We start from the raw sequence: 17,952 nt of genomic DNA, 5'->3' as shown, positions 1-17,952 counted from the left end.
GAAACTAAAAATGAGCTCCTAACAGACTTACTCAGTCACATACTCCATTGTGTGGACACACTGCAAACTGGGGCAGAGCGCTAAGACTTGACCCACTTACCACTGTCAGATGGTTCTGATCAATGTCTCAGGCCTGTTAAAACCTTGCTATTAGGGGATTAAGAGAAATAACAGATCCCTCCTGTAACAGATTCCTCTCCAGAGCCTTTGCCTTTTCTTGGGACAAAATGGGCAAGTTCTTTTAGTTCCTTCTCCAAACTTATGCCAATAAAATTACATACTCTGGTCCCTATAAAATGTAGATGAACTTGATATAGAAACCAGTCCGTAAAGATCCACAGAATTCCTATATTTTTACCTAACGATTACATTTTAAATTTAAATAATGCAAAAGAACTCTTTTTTGTTCATGCAATACATTTTCTTGCCTAATAAAATAACCAGAGTCCCCCAGAGCCCATGTGTTTCAGCAATCTACACATACAAAGACCACAAAGCCAGAGTTAAGTGCTCAAGCCCCCCGAGTCCTGGTATTCACCCTGCTTGCCCCCGTCCTTCTTCCAGGTCATTCACCTGGTCCTCAGAGGCCTTCCCAGCTGCTCTTTCCGTTCTCCTTCTTGGCCATCACAGCCTGCCTCCCTTCCTGTTTCTAATGAGTAGATAATTTATTAGTCACCCCTTCGTGTTACACAGCCTCACTGTGTGAGCCCACGGCTTCCTTTGTAGGTGGTATTCCTGGTGTCGGACCTGTGGTCTCTCTGGCTGCAGGAAAGTGGTATTGATGCCCCTGGAAACTCAAACCACAGCCCAGGCTCCAGCCCCAACATGCAGGGTCCAGCCTCAGTTTGGCCTCTGGCCCACTTAATAGAAATGATCACCCAGTGACTGAGCAAAGTCATTCTTAGCCTTGGAGTATTTGTATGGGGCTTTAATACTTTCCACCTTTCACTGGCACATGAAACAAATTGCTCTTATTTCAAGGCAACATAAAATCATTTTTATTAAAATTATGCCTGTGCTTGATCATTGGACCAAACTCACAAAAAAAATGATAAAAATTTATAATTATTAAGAATATTGTGGTTGGTTGCCACTCTGATACTGAGTGTCAGCACTTGATAAAAATGTCTTTACATTTCCACCATGGCTGACCTTTCGACAGATGGGGGTTTATTTCTGTTTCTACTCAAGCTCTGACAATCACTAAACCGCTCTTACTTTATACCTTCATTTATTTTCCCTTTCTCTCTACTGTTTATAGCCAAGGGCTTGGGACAGTGGGTACCGCAAAGCTATCTTGTCCCCAGACCTTCCCTAGATGCTTTATTCCCTTGGGGACACTTTGCTCCCTCTCTTTGATTCACCGACATTCCATATGTCTCAGCTGCTCTGTGGCCCCTGCCCAGCTTAGTCCTATAGGTTATTCATTTTTCCAGACTAAGGAAAATTGCCCCATTGCCTCTAGTGTTTTGACTGGAACCTGGGTGGTCTAGAGAAATTCTTTGTCTGTTGTTAAATTAATTTCTAAAAAGCGTTTGCTAGCAAAGAAGTTTGAATGGCTATAAGGGGGTGGTTAGGTATAGAGTAAAAGGTAACCACAGTAAGGCACTATGTGAGAAGCTGACATTTGTATATGAAACTGCTGAAATTTCGCAAAGCTGGACCGCCAACCATAATTTTTATTCAATGTAACATGAGTTCTGGTTCTATAAATATATTATTTTTGTTTGAAATTTCTCTTTAAAATGTAGGGCCCCAGAAAGGGAATTGTAAGTTAAATATTCTGCCATTGCAAATTTTGCATTTGGTTTTGATCCAGAAACATAAACAGGAAGGTGGTTTGTTTGTTAATGTTTGTGCTTCCTGTACACTGAAGTATATTTTCTAAAATAACTTAAAAGTTCTCTTCATGAGATATTATTAAATACTCGAATCAGTAGCAAATCAATATTTTCTATTTCTGGTGCCTAAGAAAAATAGAACTCTTCTAATAATTGCCACATTTGTGGCTATGTAGAATTTCAATTCAAGAATTATGGTAATAATTACAAATTTTTCAATGTGTTCATTGATGGAATTTTTCCATATATACTCGATTTTTCTGATGAATCATTTAATCTGTTGCAATGTGCTTTAAAACTGGAAGAAGTAAAGAATAGTTATGATAATATATGTGGAAGCAACATAGCAATCTTGGTGATTCAAATTTAGGTATACCTCCTGGGTAGAAGTTGAAAGATCTTGTAACATTTACATTCTTTTGTATATAATTAACCCTTGCCTTTGTATATAATTTTATATCTTTACTAGCTTTTCACATGATTAATTTTTTTGTTCCTCCTAACAAAATTATGAGGTAAATGGAGTACATATTTTTAATACCATTTTACAGATGAAAAAATTGACACCAGACAGGCTATACAGCTTTTGATTATAAATCATGTCTATGAGCACTATTCATTAATTCAACAAATAGTCATCCCACTATGTTCCCATCACTATTCTAAACAAGGGGAGTATGGCAATGAGTAAGATAGAAAATATCTCTAAACCTATGTCTCATAATTCTTAGCCCAATGCTTTATTAACTAAAGCACATGGGCTCTTTACTCTGGCAATGTAATTTTTTAAAAAGACTTTATCATTTTCAAACTTAATCCAAGGCTTTATCACTTTATAGAGAATTGGTAGGAAAAAAAAGAAAGAAAAAAGAAAACATAGTGATGATGGATATTCTAGTCTACTCTAAATAGCTAGATGTAATCTAACATCACATCAGAAGATAAGATTTCAAGGCATTAAAAAAATATTTTGGATTACTTAAAAACCACTATAGTAATGTGTATTGGCAGGAAGATGACAAGTTACTTCCAATCCCACTGAACTACTTTACTAAGGGTGTGGTAGCCCTTTTTCAGATCCTAAGTGTTTCTGCTTTATGTTGCTGAAGTGTCGACAGTGTAAATGGTGTGATGACCGGTGAATGCTGAAACAACTCAGACAGCCAGGAACACTGTTCAGAGGTTTGTATTCATGTCTTTAAATTTTTTAGGATAAAACTTTTTAAACTTTTTAGGATAAAAGTTTTTTCAATCATTGTGTCCAAAATTGCTTATTGTTATATATTTCAACTGGTAATTGGTACCAAAACTAAACAATTACTTCAGCCTTGGATACCTTATTAGATCAGTGACTATATAATTTATTGTCCAAACTGGCATACTTGATTAGGAGTTGGGGAGCATTCAATAATTATGCTGGTTTAAGGGTCATAAACTGGGGACTCTTGCAGTCCAATCAGGACTAATGTCACCCTACTTATAGAGGCAATCCCTTGGTAAGCAAATCACTAGAGGACATTATCCTACTTATTTTAAAATGTACCAGTCTAACAATTATCTCAAAATCTTACCTTTATTATTTTAGGGACTTTTGAATACACTACTTTACTCTTCCAGTTAAACAAGAAATTGCCAGACTGAATCAATAGGATGGTTTTGACTGTGTGAAACAAAACCCAACTCAAACTTGCTTATTCAATTAATGGAATTTAATGTCTTCCTTTCTGAAGAGTGCCAGAGGTAGAGCTGGCCCAGGTAGGGGATTTAACCAGTAACCCAACATTGACACAAAGGACCTAGTTTTGTTCTCTCTGAGTATTCTACACTTCTTGGTGCAGGCTTCATCACAGGCAATTGTGCCTCATGATCACCACATGGTTTCCATGGTCTCTCAGTTCTCCATGTTCCTGTAGTAGCATAAAGTAGGAAAGAGTGTTATTTCCTTAGCAGAAAAAGTCACTATAGATTTTATGTTTACGCTGGCTACACTCATATGATCATTTTTGAACTATTATTTGCATTCCAGGAGGATGGAATATGCTAATTTGCTTAGCTTGTGTCATACACTTCATCTTTAAAATTATAGATGGAGCCAGCTTCTCTGGAATCCAAATGGAAATTGAGAGCTACTGGGAAGATGGCTAGAAAGGGTGGGTGGGGATAAAGCAGATATGGAGGCTGAGAGGGCAATAAAAAACTACTGTTACCCAGACACGAAGAAACCTCCCTAAGATATTGGCAATAGGACTTGCAAGGAGGAACAGATATTAGAGATAGAAACTGAAGCTGTATGAAATGAATTAACTCAGAGTGTATGTGAAAGATTGGAATCTGGGATGTCTCCAGTATTTCTGGTGTGGGTGACTGACAGGATGGGGCTATTCACAGAGATGGTACCACCACAAAAGAAGTGGGTATAGGGGAGAGGAAGCTGGATTTGGGACATGTGGAGCTTGAATCGACCTTGGACCCTACAGGTAGACTCCTCTGCAGGGTTTGTTTTGGTTTTTGTTTGTTTGTTTTCTGTCAGAATCTGGTTGCTTACTTAGTATCCATTCTCCATTCTTCCCTGTACTCTCAAGGTCAGAAATGTGCCTGGTTAGAAATATAAATTTCCCAACCTCCATTACATTTATGTGACCAATAAGACATAAAAAGAAGCTGCTGGAAGTTGGAAATACTCTTTATAGGGGTGGACCCAGCTAGCAACTGTACTTTTTGATTTTGCTTCTTCCTCCTTTTTGTTTCCTTTGAGCATGAGTCAAACAACGCACATCTGAATATAAATCTGGAGCTTAAAGAGACATCTTAGATATAAATTCTTCATATTGTTAACATATCATTAACTTGTACTGAACATACATATTTGAACAATGTATATAACATTGGCTGATGCAGTTTGAGGGATACAGAAGTAATATAAACACACAGTCTTTGTCAACAAGAACTTAATATGCATGTAGTCACCATTAAATTGGTACTAATCGATCAGCACTTATGTGCACATATGGAAGTAGCAGTCATCAGGTGTCGGGCAGGTGGGAGGGAGGAGAAGGGGATGGATAAACTCACACCTAAGGGGTGCAGTGCGCGCTGTCTGCAGGATGAGCATGCTTGTAGTTCTGACTCAGGTGGTACAAAGGCAATTTATGTTACCAAAGCGTTGATTGAAATACATTCATGATGGTTGAACGCATTTTATTTACTGAATTGACAGGTTTTTGTGGCCTGTGTGATCACATCACCTAACTATTTTGGCATCATCTGGGCACATTAGGGTTTGTTGTTGTTATTTTTTGTTGTTGTTGTTTTAACTCACAGATGATCACAACTCTGAGTTTGTAAGATCAGTAACATTAGACTTCTCTAGCTTATTTTAATGGTTGTCTGTGCACTGATTTCTCAATGTGTAAAATGTGAAGCACGGTGTTTCTGAGTTACATGTGGCAAATTAGTTTGTACAGTAGCTATCTTTGAGATTCTATTAATATAATAATACATTTTATATTATATGTCTCAGTATTAACATTGTGAAACATTGTCCACAAAGAAAAAAATAAAACAAACTGAGACAGAATTATAAAACTGGTATTAAACCATTTGACACCTGTATAGGAGAAATTGAAATAGAAATTTCCTACTAATTTCAGTCTTTTTTTATTATTTCAGGATAATATGGGGGTACAAACATTTTGGTTACATGTTATGACTTTGTCTCAGTCTTAATTCTTTAGCCATTTAGAAACTGAAACAGCCATGCCAAATCAGAATATAAAGTAATTACTTTGAAATGGAATGCTGAATAAGACAATGACATTAAAACTTGGTGTATTTTGTGGCCACAGTGCATGAATCAAGCCTGAAACATATACTTTTTATACCAGTCATTTAGATTTCCTGCCATATTTGGTAATGCAACTTCTGCACGTCTCTGTGTGTGTGTGTGTGTGTGTGTGTATGTGTGTGTGTGTATACACACATAGACCCACACAAATAACATATACACACAGATATTTTATTTCCAAATTTATGTTTTTCACAATAGGAAAAAAATCATGAATCATTTCAAGCATTAACATGAATTTAAATCAATGGGTTTATTATCTCAAGAAAAGTAAAAGCTTATAGATGTTTTTAAGAGACAGAAAGTTCAGATAATTTTTTATATTTTAAAGGTAAATGATAGATAAAATAATTCAAGAGGGAAAAATGGAATTCACATACACAAAAGAAGTGCCAAGGTGGGTAAATATTTTTATGCACATACATCCACCCTCTCAAGGATTATGGGAATTTCATGATGTTTTAATGTTTCCCATAACTTTTGTCATAACGGTTATTCCTTCAGAAAATACCTTAAAAAGTCTATCACTCATAGCATGGCATTTATCATTTGATAACAGTACCTTGTATTCATATAATATTTTGTTTTCTAGCACTTTAATATTCAGTCTCTCATTTAATTCTGACCATACCCTGTGAGTTAGACATGATAGATAATGCATCTCCCTTTTATATGGGAGGAGATGAATTTGGAGAAGATAAGTATTAATAACTGCCCTGAGGCTGCACAAAGAGCAAGGCAATTTCTAAAGCATCTTCTGCAGCTGTTTCTATTACATCATCTACAAGATAAAAGTTGCATTTTGTTGTTATATATATAATTTTAATGCCCTCTAAAGCACCAATCACTGGCAAACAGGGAATTAGAAAAATATTGAAAAACTTGTGGGCACAACTTAGTCAAAGAGTTGATTCTCCTTAGGAAAAATATAATAATTATCCTATTTTTCATGACCAAAATGTGGCTCTAAAATTTCTCAGAGACTATCTTATATGAGAGCCAATAATATAGCTAACTGTCAACAACTCTACAATGTCAGGTTTACCCTTTAAATACAAGACTGAGGGCAAAAGCAGATGGGATGCCACATACCCTAGACAACTTAATTCATTTCCCTGAATCAGTAGCCCTCAAAATTCCTCCTTACTAACCCATTTGCAAGGTTCCCCTAGACATGAAAATGATTCAGGAAACCCCAAGCCCCAGTCAAGTTGGATGAGATAACTAGGTCAACCCCTACATTCATTTCTTATTTTCTCACTACCATCATAAAGCCCACAAAAAGTGTCTCAGTCTCTTCATGATACAAGCATAGAACAGTTTCCAAGCTACCCAGAATGGCATTCCACATGGTAACTTGAGTAGGATGAAAGAAATGGCCGAGAAATTATTCATGCCTCAGACAAACTAAAGACCTTCCACCCTGCAATTTGGGCTTTACTCAAGGTCCTACAGAAAGAGCTGTATTCAAGAACTTGGGTGGTCCGGTATTGGCAGGGGCCAGAGGAAAAGTGAAGCAATGCATGAGGCACCAGAGACAAGCCTACAGAATTAAATGCAAGCATGACACTAACTCATCAGTCCACATCCACCCCTTTCTGTTGTAATGCATGCTCTTTTAAATGTAATGATTTGTTCTTGGACAAATGTCACACAGTATGTTCTTTCATTTTTAAGTTTTTAATTCAGAACACTGTGTTCTAAAGGAGACCACAAAAAGTAATTGATATGGCCATGTGAATAGAAGAGAAATCATTTAAATTTATTTTCTTCCACTCTTATACTAATAGGGTTTAAACCTGTAACATGAAAGAGTAAAAGGACAAGAACAGTCAGTACCCAAAAGAGGAAATACAAACAGCCAGTTCCATTAATAGTCAAAGAAATGCAAACTCAACTGATAATCAAACAGTATTTTCTCATTTATCATATTGGAAAAAATTAAAAATAAGTGAAAATAAGTTAAAAACGTCCTATTTTGTCTATGATGTGAGGAAACAGACTCTCATTAACTGTTGTTAAACATATAAATCAATAAAACATTCTGGAAAGCAATTTGAAATTTTATCAAAAATATTTAATACATGCAGGAGGAAATTTCTGTGTCAGAGTATGATGTATTTTGACATATTATCCACCAGAAAGTCTATAAGAGTTTATGCTCCAATCAGAATATACATAGAGCTGATTGGTTGGATTTCTATTCTGATTGGTCAGCTCCATGCTGCACGACTTATAAAATATTTTTATTTTCACCACTAATTATATACCAGCACTCATTTAAATGTATCTTCCATAGTAGGTATTAATGTAATTTTTAAATGAATAATTTGGTGAGTACTAAATGATAGTTCTGATTTAATTTTTATTCATGTAATTGTTGGTAATACTGAACATATTTTCATTTGTTTACTCAACATTGTAATTTTTCTTTTGTATATTACCTATTTATATTAGAAATGCATCTCTCAGTGATTCATAAAACTATTTATACATTAAGAATAGTAACATTTATCATATGTTAGATTATTTTATATTTTTTAATACATACAAATTTTTTAAATTTTCTCTGAGGTCAAACATAATTGTTTCTTCATAATTTTATGCATAAAGCATTTGACAATTTTCTCTGCAACATAACTTTCATTATGTTTGTTTTGGGATACATATAGAATTTTAAATTTTTCTTTGTAGTAAAACATCTCTATTCCTTTTAAAGTCATCCCATTTACTCAGAAAGTTCTTAATGCCAAACAAAATAAATACTAATGTAGGTTTAATTTTTTTTTGCACCTAGATGCTTAATGTTTATTAAATGGATAAGTAAATGAATAATATATCTTATGCTGTATGAATAATTACTCTGTTCCTTTAGACATAATCATTATAACCATTAACTCAAAGTATTTTATCACCATAGAAGTAATTCATTTTGGTTGACTTGCTTTAAGAATTATTTTTGGCTTTCTTTCTACCACTATAAATTATTTAAGCTTCATTATTTTTCCCAGATCATAAATTTGTTTTTAAAATGATCAGACTCAAAATGTACTGTTATTAAGGTTGGTATGAGATGAGAGCTAAAGCCCTAAGTCTACAATGAAGTCGATGCTACGACCCTGAGCCTCCTTCCACCAGGAGGTGAGAAAGTGCTACTCATTGCCATACAGTGTCTCCTCCAGCTTGAAAATTCCAGAATTTGATATTCAATGAAACATGTATGGAGGCCCATCATCATATATGTCTGAAATCCTTTGGTGCCAACTGAATTTAAGAATTCAGAAAAATTTGAATTTTAGACACATAATATGTCCAATTGGGTTTAGTGTAGTACCTTGAAATCACATATTTCTGTAGTAAAATGTATGAATAGTCATCCATATAAAGATACTAAATAGCCTCATATCAGTTCAAGTTAGATTGTGCTGCCAAACTAGCTATAAAGTATATTTTGGTAGTCTGAACTTTTTGGCTTTCAGAATTGCAGGTAAAGGATCCTAGATGAATTACATTGCTGGTTTATATCCTCATGTGTCATTGTCACTAGAGGAAACTTATTTGAACACTCAGAAAAATCTGGTAAATCAAAAAAGATGTGCAAGTCAGTGGTGTAAATGGAATGCTATCATCATTCCCTTGATTGAGGAATGGTCCTCCTTATTATGTGAGGGACATTTCCTTTGACTAAGCCTTGGGGGGAGGGGATAACATAGGTTTAATTTTAAATATTTATCTCTTTAATCCAAGTGTAGTTTATCTTGATGTATGTGTGAAGACTTGTTTTGAACAGAAAATAACTTTATTCATGATTTGTGACTTTATTTATAATAAAACAAGTACTGACATGTGCTAGGATCTGTTCCTTAGCTTTCTGTTCTGTTCCATTCTTCAGTTTATCCATACTTTCACAAGTACTCATAATTGCAGGGATGGTATTCTAGCTTTTTCTTATCCTATAGGATCTGAGATGACATTTCCCTGCTGATAATTTTCCTTTTCCAGCATTTTTGTCTATACTCACACATTTTTATGCCTTCTACACTTTTAAATTAACAAAAATAATAACACAGTAAACTTTGGTTTAAATTGAGAAAAAACATATTTACCATGATTAGTCCTCCTTTTCAGGTCTATGATACGCAACTCCATTTACTCAAGTCCTTTAAAATAGTTATCAGAAAATTTTCCTTTATTATTATTATTTATTTCAAAATATTAGGGGGTACAAATGTTTTTGTTACATGGACACCTTGTATAATGCTTAAGTTGGGGCTTTTATTGTGCCTATCACCAGAATAGTGTTCATGGTACCAGATAGGCGTAAGTTTTTACACCTCCCTCCTGCCCCTTTTTTGGTTTCAATATCCTTTATATTTCTTTGTGCCTCTGTGTTCCAATCTTTTAGCTCCCAATTATTAGAGAGTACATGTGGGATTTGTTTTTCCATTCCTAATATAATTCACTTAAGATAATGGTCTCCAGAGTCATCCAAATTGCTGCAAAGGACATTACTTCATTCCTCTTTATGGCTGAGTATTACTCCATGAATTGATGGGCACTTAGATTGGTTCCACATCTTTGCAGTTGGGAATTGTGCTGCAATAAACATTTGAGTGCAGGTATCTTTTTGATAAAATGACTTATTTGCCTTTGGGTAGATATCTGACACGAGAATTGCTGGATTAAGTGGTAAGTCTACATTTATTTCTTTGAGCAATCTCCATACTGTTTTCCATAGAGGTTGTACTAATTTGCAGTCCCACCAAGAGTGGATAACCATTCCTTTCTCTCTGCATCTATTCCAGCATCTATTTTTTTTAAACTTTTTAATAATAACCATTCTGACAGGGGTAAGGTGGTATTTCACTACGGTTTTAATTTGCATTTCCCTAATAATTAGTGATGTTGAGCATTTTTTCTTATTTGTGTTGGCCACTTGCCTATCTTCTTTTGAAAAACTTCTGTTCATGTCTTTTGCCCACTTTTTAATGGATTTCTTTTTTTTCTTGCTGATATATTTGAGTTCTTTGTAGATTCTAAATATTAGTATTTTGTCAGATGTATAGTTTCTGAATATTTTCTCCCATTCTATAGGTTGTCTGTTTACTCTGCTGGTTATTTCCTTTGTTGTGCAGAAGCTTTCGAATTTAATTAAGCCCCATTTATTTATTTTTGTTATTGCTGCACTTGCCTTTGGAGTCTTAGTCAAATTCTTAGCCTAGGCAGAGGTCTAGAAGAGTTTTTCCTACATTTTCTTCTAGAATTCTTATGGTTTCATGCCTTACACTTAAGTCTTTTACCCATTTTCAATTAATTTTTGTATATAGTGAGAGATAGGGGTCCTGTTCAATTCTTCTGCATGTGCCTACCCAGTTTTCCCAACACCATTTATTGAATAGGCTTCCTTTACCTAGTGTACGTTGCTATCTGCTTTGTTTAAGATCAGTCGGTTGTAGGTAGATGGTTTTATTTCTGGGTTCTCTATTCTATTCAATTGGTCTATGTTTCTGCTTTTATGCCAGTGCCATATTGTTTTGGTTACTACAGCTGTATAGTATTATTTGAAGTCAGGTAATGTGATGATTCCAGATTTGCTCTTTCTGCTTAAGATTGCTTTGGCTATTCAGGCTTTTTTTTTTTTTTTTAATTCTAAATGAAGTTTAGGATTATTTTTTTCTAGATCTGTGAAATATGACATTGGTATTTTGATCAGGATTGTAAATTACTTTGGGCAGCATGGACATTTTAACAATGTTAATTCTACCAATCCCTGAGCATGGATGTTTTCCATTTGTTTGTATCATCTATGATTTCTTTCATCAGTGTTTTGTAGTTCTCCTTGTAGAGACCTTTCACCTCCTTGGTCAGTATATTCCTAGGTATTTTATTTTCTTTGTAGCTATCGTGAACAGTACTGACCCCTTATATTGATTCTTAGCTTAGTTCTCAGAAAATGTTTCAGTTTTTTTATATTAGTCTTGGTTATATGATTAGATTATTCTTAAGTGGGTTTCTCTCACTGCTTTTCATTTTTATTTTATATTACAGTGGTTATTTAGATTATTTTCTATAAATTTTTAGATTGAATCTTTCTTAAAACGTATTTTTAAACTTACTTTTATTCAGCCATTTTTCTGAATTAAAAAATTGTTTTCAGATTACTTTAAAATGCTGCATACTCAATCACATCTAAAAATTATCACAATTTATTTCTTTCTGATATTTAAGCCTCATGTTTCTGATTAAAATATTATTGTATTGCCTAGGACTTATAGGAAAATATTAAACAATAACATTGAATAGTTGGCCTACTTGTCTTATTTCTGACTTTAGTGAGCAGTCCATAATGTCTTACCATTAAACATAAAACTTACTGATAATTGGAAAAGGAATATTCTTTAACAGGTTAAAACAGTATTCTCCTATTTAACATTTTCTAAGAATTTTGAATCATGATTGAATGCAGAATTTTAGTAAGTAAATTTATTTTTGACTTTTATTCATATACTAATGTAGTCTTTTCCTTGCAAGTTTTTCATATAACATATTATATTTTCTAATGGGAAATTAAACTTATGTCTCAATTATCTATTGCTGTATAACAAACCACTCAAAATTTACTAACATAAAATAACCACCATTTTATCTTCTCATAATTCTATGGGTCTGCAATATAGGCTGTGCTCAGCTGGGCAGTTGTTCTGCTGGTTCCACCTTGGCCATTTAGACCCTTAAAGTCAATTGAAGTCACCTGGCAGCTTGATAGAGATTGGATGGCTTAAGATGTCCTCACCAACATGGCTCATCCTTGGTGATGGCTGTTAATTGGCCCTGCTTCATTCCAGCTGTCCTCCAAATCATTTTTCACATTACTACTATAGTGATCTTTGTGAAATAAAAACATGAATATGCATTGTCCCTGCTTGAAATCTTTCACCAGTTTCTTTTCTTAGGCTTTAAAGTTTATCCTCTTTAGCAAGATATATAAAACCCTTCATGATCTGGCCTCTGTCTAACTCTCCTGCTCCCTAGAGACTGGAAGACTAATTATAATATTTGTAAAAATGATGAAGTAATGTTGGCAGTGCCAGAGAATGGGGGAAATAGCACTATATGCTTTGCAAAAGCCCCCACCCTAAAGTGATGATGTAATTTACCATCCCAACCAGGACAGTTTTGAAAGTGAAAGAGGGCTCTCTTAATAATTATGCCAGAATAAAAAGCAAGAACCAGTACTGCCCTGACCCAGCAGGGACTGACTCCATCTCTTGCACATACTTATCCATATCTTCACCTCCATCTCCATGCCCTGTCTAACAATGCACAATCATATTTCTAGAACTTACCCTGCTGCTACTTGCCACCAATGCCTGGTACAAATGTTCCCTCTTCTTAGAATGTCTTCTATCTTTTTAAACTACAGTCTCCAATTGTCTCATCAAAATGTCAACTCTCAGAAATCTACCCTGAATCTTCATATTGAGTTAGCCATGTTTTCTTTTGTTATATCCATTCCTTATATATAATTAACATAGATAATTGGAACCTGAATATATGTTTTATGTATCCTTTTATGAAGAACCGAGAGTTTCTTTTTATACCCCCCCCTTTTTTTTAGAGGGATTATAGCAGGTATAGCTTTTAGGTTTCAGGAAAGATATTACTTTATGTTTTATTCTTTGGGTGTGACAAGGTGCTGAATGTGCTAAATAGGGGAACCAGAGCTAACGAGTCACTTGCTGCCCACATAAAGTGTAGTTATAGCCTGAAATATTGAAAAAAAAAAGCAAAAATCCAAAAATCATTAGTATTTGATTTTATAGGATACGCTATTTTTATAGCAGAAGATTTTTCTTCTTAATTGTTTTGTCCCTCAGGCTCAAATGAGCAACAGTCTGGAAGTACTGACCACATGACAGCTAGCACGGGACGTAGAGTCTGGCCTGAGATTGTCAGGAAGAAAGCACAATAGGAAGGTAAAATTTGCCTCAGTTAATTCACAAAATAAAAACTGTCAATTTTGAAGATCAAGTGCCATCTATTCATTCTGCAACTTCAGCTTTTCCTTCAATTAGGAGGATGCAAATTCTCATACTTGCAGATTCATATATTCCATAGCACATGATAGACAACTTACCAGACAACAGTTTCATGGCATAATACCCTTTGCCAGCTACTAATTGAAAATTAACTCATGGCAAATTTATATCAGATGTCTGGAAGGAAACTGCTTAAGTTTTCTTTAATGCATCTTGAGATCAAGCTTCTGGCATGAAAATGGAAAATAAGCTAAAGAATATTAATAAATGTTAATAAAATACTTGAAAATGTATTAGTGTATAGAAAAATTGCATGGCAAAAATTTTTGCTCTGGAAAACAGCTTGAAATGCTTGTCCCTTAAAACTCCGTAGATGATTTCCATATTCACGTCTCTATTTGTCATGCCAGAAAGGATAAAAGGGAGGAAGGAAAGGAATGTTAGTGTCTGGGGAAGAACAGGAAAGCCTGAAGTGCTTCAGGGATTTGGGTTTTACATCATACATATTTAAGATGTTAACTCACACCAAAGATAGATCATCAAGCCTTTCCCTTAATTACATATATACACTATTGTGGAAAAACTTGCAGAATTAAACATAGTGTTTTTATTCAGTATTCCTTTAGGACATTTGACAAATCCACAACTGAAGTAAAATTTCAATTGGAAATGCTTCTAAAAGGAATGCCACGTTTTCCAACTATTCGCTGGTTTCTAGCTACTTACATTTGTGCCTTAATTTCTTAATAATACCTCAAACTATGAAGTCAGTGATACTTTACTGTGGAAATAATGATTTGAGAATCAAAAAATACTAAAGAGCAGAACTGATTTTTGTGTTTATTTAAGGGCTTTCTACAGCATAGTGATTTTCAAATTAAGTCCTTATCTCTATTACAAGACTTTCATGGGAGAATTGGAGTTCGGAAAATGGGCCTCCCTCTTGTGATTAAACTTGGTCCTTCATAGCAGCATGCTGCAATCATTAGGGCTTGTAAAATTTCTTTTTGGCAGATTTGTAAGTAAATTACATCTCCATTGGGGTCTGTGTTTCTAAAGGCAGAAGATGCGCAAACTGAACTCACTCAATCGTAGAATTCAATGGAATTAGGTTATTGAATTGCTATGGTGAACAATCAAATAATGTGAGACTTCATCCTTTTTTAATATTACCTTAAAATCAAGGCTACAAAGACAATTCCAGATAATCTGTGTAAATAAAAACATTCTCTTTAAAAAGTTAATAGAAAATGATTTCTTCTTATTGTGATCCATATTCCAGATATAAGCTACTTTGACAAAGTTTATATCTGTAGAATGAATTATTTTTATGTTTCTAAATGTTATTTTTGACTTTATATAGTCTAGTATATGGATTACTGATGAAATAAATTTTGATTATTAATTTTTAGCATAATATCCTGAAATAAAAGAAAAAGTCTCAGAATCTATGATACCGGTTTCTGTATGGAATTTACCTGAGAGCAGCAGTCCCCAAACTTTTTGGCACCACAGACTGTTTTCGTGGAAGACAATTTTTCCACAGACTGGTGGGGGTGATGGGGGTGGGAATAGTTTTAGGATGATTCAAGTGCATTACATTTATTGTGCACTTTATTTCTTTTATTATTACATTGTAATACATAATGAAATAATTATACAACTCACCATAGGTGGGGGACCCCCTGCCTTAGAGGCTTTCTTTAGTTTAAATGAGATTTAGCATCAGAAATCACTCTAAGTTCTGTCACATAGAAAACTGAGGTCATAAACATCTTAAAGTCAAAAATGGAAGAAAAAGTATTTAGGATGTCACGTATATCAATTTAATATTAAATTCCCAAATATAACCACAAGTTTTACCTTCAGGAAAGTTCATGGCCTCTCTCCCCAATTGTTCATCTTCCTAGAAGAAAGAAGAAATGAAAGAATCAAGGAGAGATGGGCAGTTAGAAATGGAGGCAACAATGTAGTCAGCTGTTCTAAGTCAGGCACAAAGCACTCACAGGTGGAAATGATTATTGCCTTTGTGAAGGTGACTTGACAAGGAGGTCCTGATCCTCTGCCTCCCCATTACTTCAGTTGGCCTGTCTGTGGATTAATATTAGCATTTCCATTCCTATTAGCTGAAGTCTCTGCTCCACCGCGAGAATAGTAAATAATACACCTGGAAGAATTATGATCCTAATTTGACTGATTAACCTTATTTATGGAAAACGAAAGAATATATAAGAAAAACCTGGAAGTGTTGGGTACAAAATAAAGTGGCTAATGAGACTTGAAATACTAAAAAAAAAGAAAAAAGAAAAAAAATTCTAAGCACATTGGAGAAGAGATTTTGAAAGATAAAAACAAATCAACTGTTGCAATTAAAATATTGTGTAAATTATTTAACTTCTAGAGCTTATTGAAGTTATTCATTTCCTATTTCTTTGCTGAAAGAAAACAGATAAGAAAACAGAAAAACAGATATATAGAATTTATCATAACTAAATTTAGAAAGAAAATTTGGAAGGAGACGGAGAGAAAAAGATATAGTAAAAATGGTGATCAGTACTGCCAGCAAAACATGATAAGGCATAAAACCTGGCTCTTATCTTTGAGGAGTAAGTGCAGTGAAACCAACACTTGCTTCCTTTTCCTCCTGGACACATAGTTAGACTGATTCCCCAGTTCCCTTGCAGTTATAGTAGCCACATGACCAATAAAGTGTGAGCTACAGAGATGTGCACCACTTAAACTCCTGACATATACAAGCCTCCCATGTACGATCTTCTGTCTCTTTCCCCATCTGCCAGTTGAAGAGATTTTACTCTAGGACTTAAAGAGGATGGACTTGAAAGCTGGAAGGAGTCTGAGTGTTCAAATGACCACCAAGGTGACCCATAGCCAGAAACACCTATATTGGCTGTTTTGTAAGTGATGAATAACTGTTGTTGTGTTAAGCCCCTAGATTTTCGAGTTTGTTGATCACAACAGTTAGCATTCCTTACCATAACCAATAGAGTAAGGCATGGAGAAACTGAAAAATTCAGAATATTTCTTCAATACACACAGACACACACACAGACACACACACACACACACACATACATGCATTACTGAAGAAATCTGAAAAAGCTCTGTGGATTCTACCAATGACAGTTTCCTAGTATCCCTACCCTATTCTAGCTCCTATTCTAAAATGTTAACTTTTGGGAAGGCTAGAGTAAGAGTGCATGGGTCCATCCTGCACATCTATTTTCAACTTCTTATATATCGCTAATTATTTCAAAATAAAAAGTTTAAAATTTTTCTTGATTAGAGAGGGAAAATTATATTAAATGTTCAGGGAAAACCAAATTTGGTTATTCTTAATATTCTTAATTTTATAAGTAAAAATGAGGTACTTATATCATGAAAATGTATGAACAACATAAAAACACCAAAATAAAAATCATGCATCTAATATATATAGTAAGTTTTCATAAAAGCTAGAAGACAATAACAGTTGAAGCATTATTTGGTCAGTATTATTGACTGCTGATCTAATGTGATATTGTCCAAAAGTATAAACTTCTATTTGGTGAGCCTCATGGAAAATTAGAATTTAAACAAATAACAGAGGGGCGTAAAGGCCAGCAATTCTTCAACATTTTCCATTACAATTCACACCAGGTAATATTCCCACGTATTACACACTCCCATATATACCAGCTGCAACTTCATCCTTTACCAAGAAAGAGAAGGGGATGCAAGTGCATAAGAACAACATAATCATTAGGTCAACTCTAATTTCACTCTGATTTATTTATTTTTTTATTTCAGCATATTATGGGGGTACAGATGTTTAGGTTACATACATTGCCTTTGCCGCACCTGAGTCAGAGCTTCAAGCCTGTGCATCCCCCAGACAGTGCACACCACACCCATTAGGTGCGAATATACCCATCGCCTCCTTCCCCCGGCCCGACCTGCCAGACACCTGATGAATGTTATCACCATATGTGCACTTAATTTACTTTTTAACCTAAATTGTTTGTCAACTTCCAGCTTCTCCTACTGTTGACAAAATAAATAGTAACATGCTGTAAAAGAACTCTGCTTTTTGCTGTAGTTAGAAAGGATCTAATAGAGTGAGTGTCCTGGTCTGTTAGAGAGAGCCAAGACCAGCATCCTGAGGCTTTTTGACAAATAAGTGAATTTTTGTCCCTGCTGCCTCTAAACCTAGCTATCTCCACCATCTCAT

This window comes from Lemur catta, chromosome 2 (assembly GCF_020740605.2).
Source record: "Lemur catta isolate mLemCat1 chromosome 2, mLemCat1.pri, whole genome shotgun sequence".
Taxonomy (NCBI): domain Eukaryota; kingdom Metazoa; phylum Chordata; class Mammalia; order Primates; family Lemuridae; genus Lemur; species Lemur catta.
Note: the sequence above shows the minus strand (reverse complement) of the source record.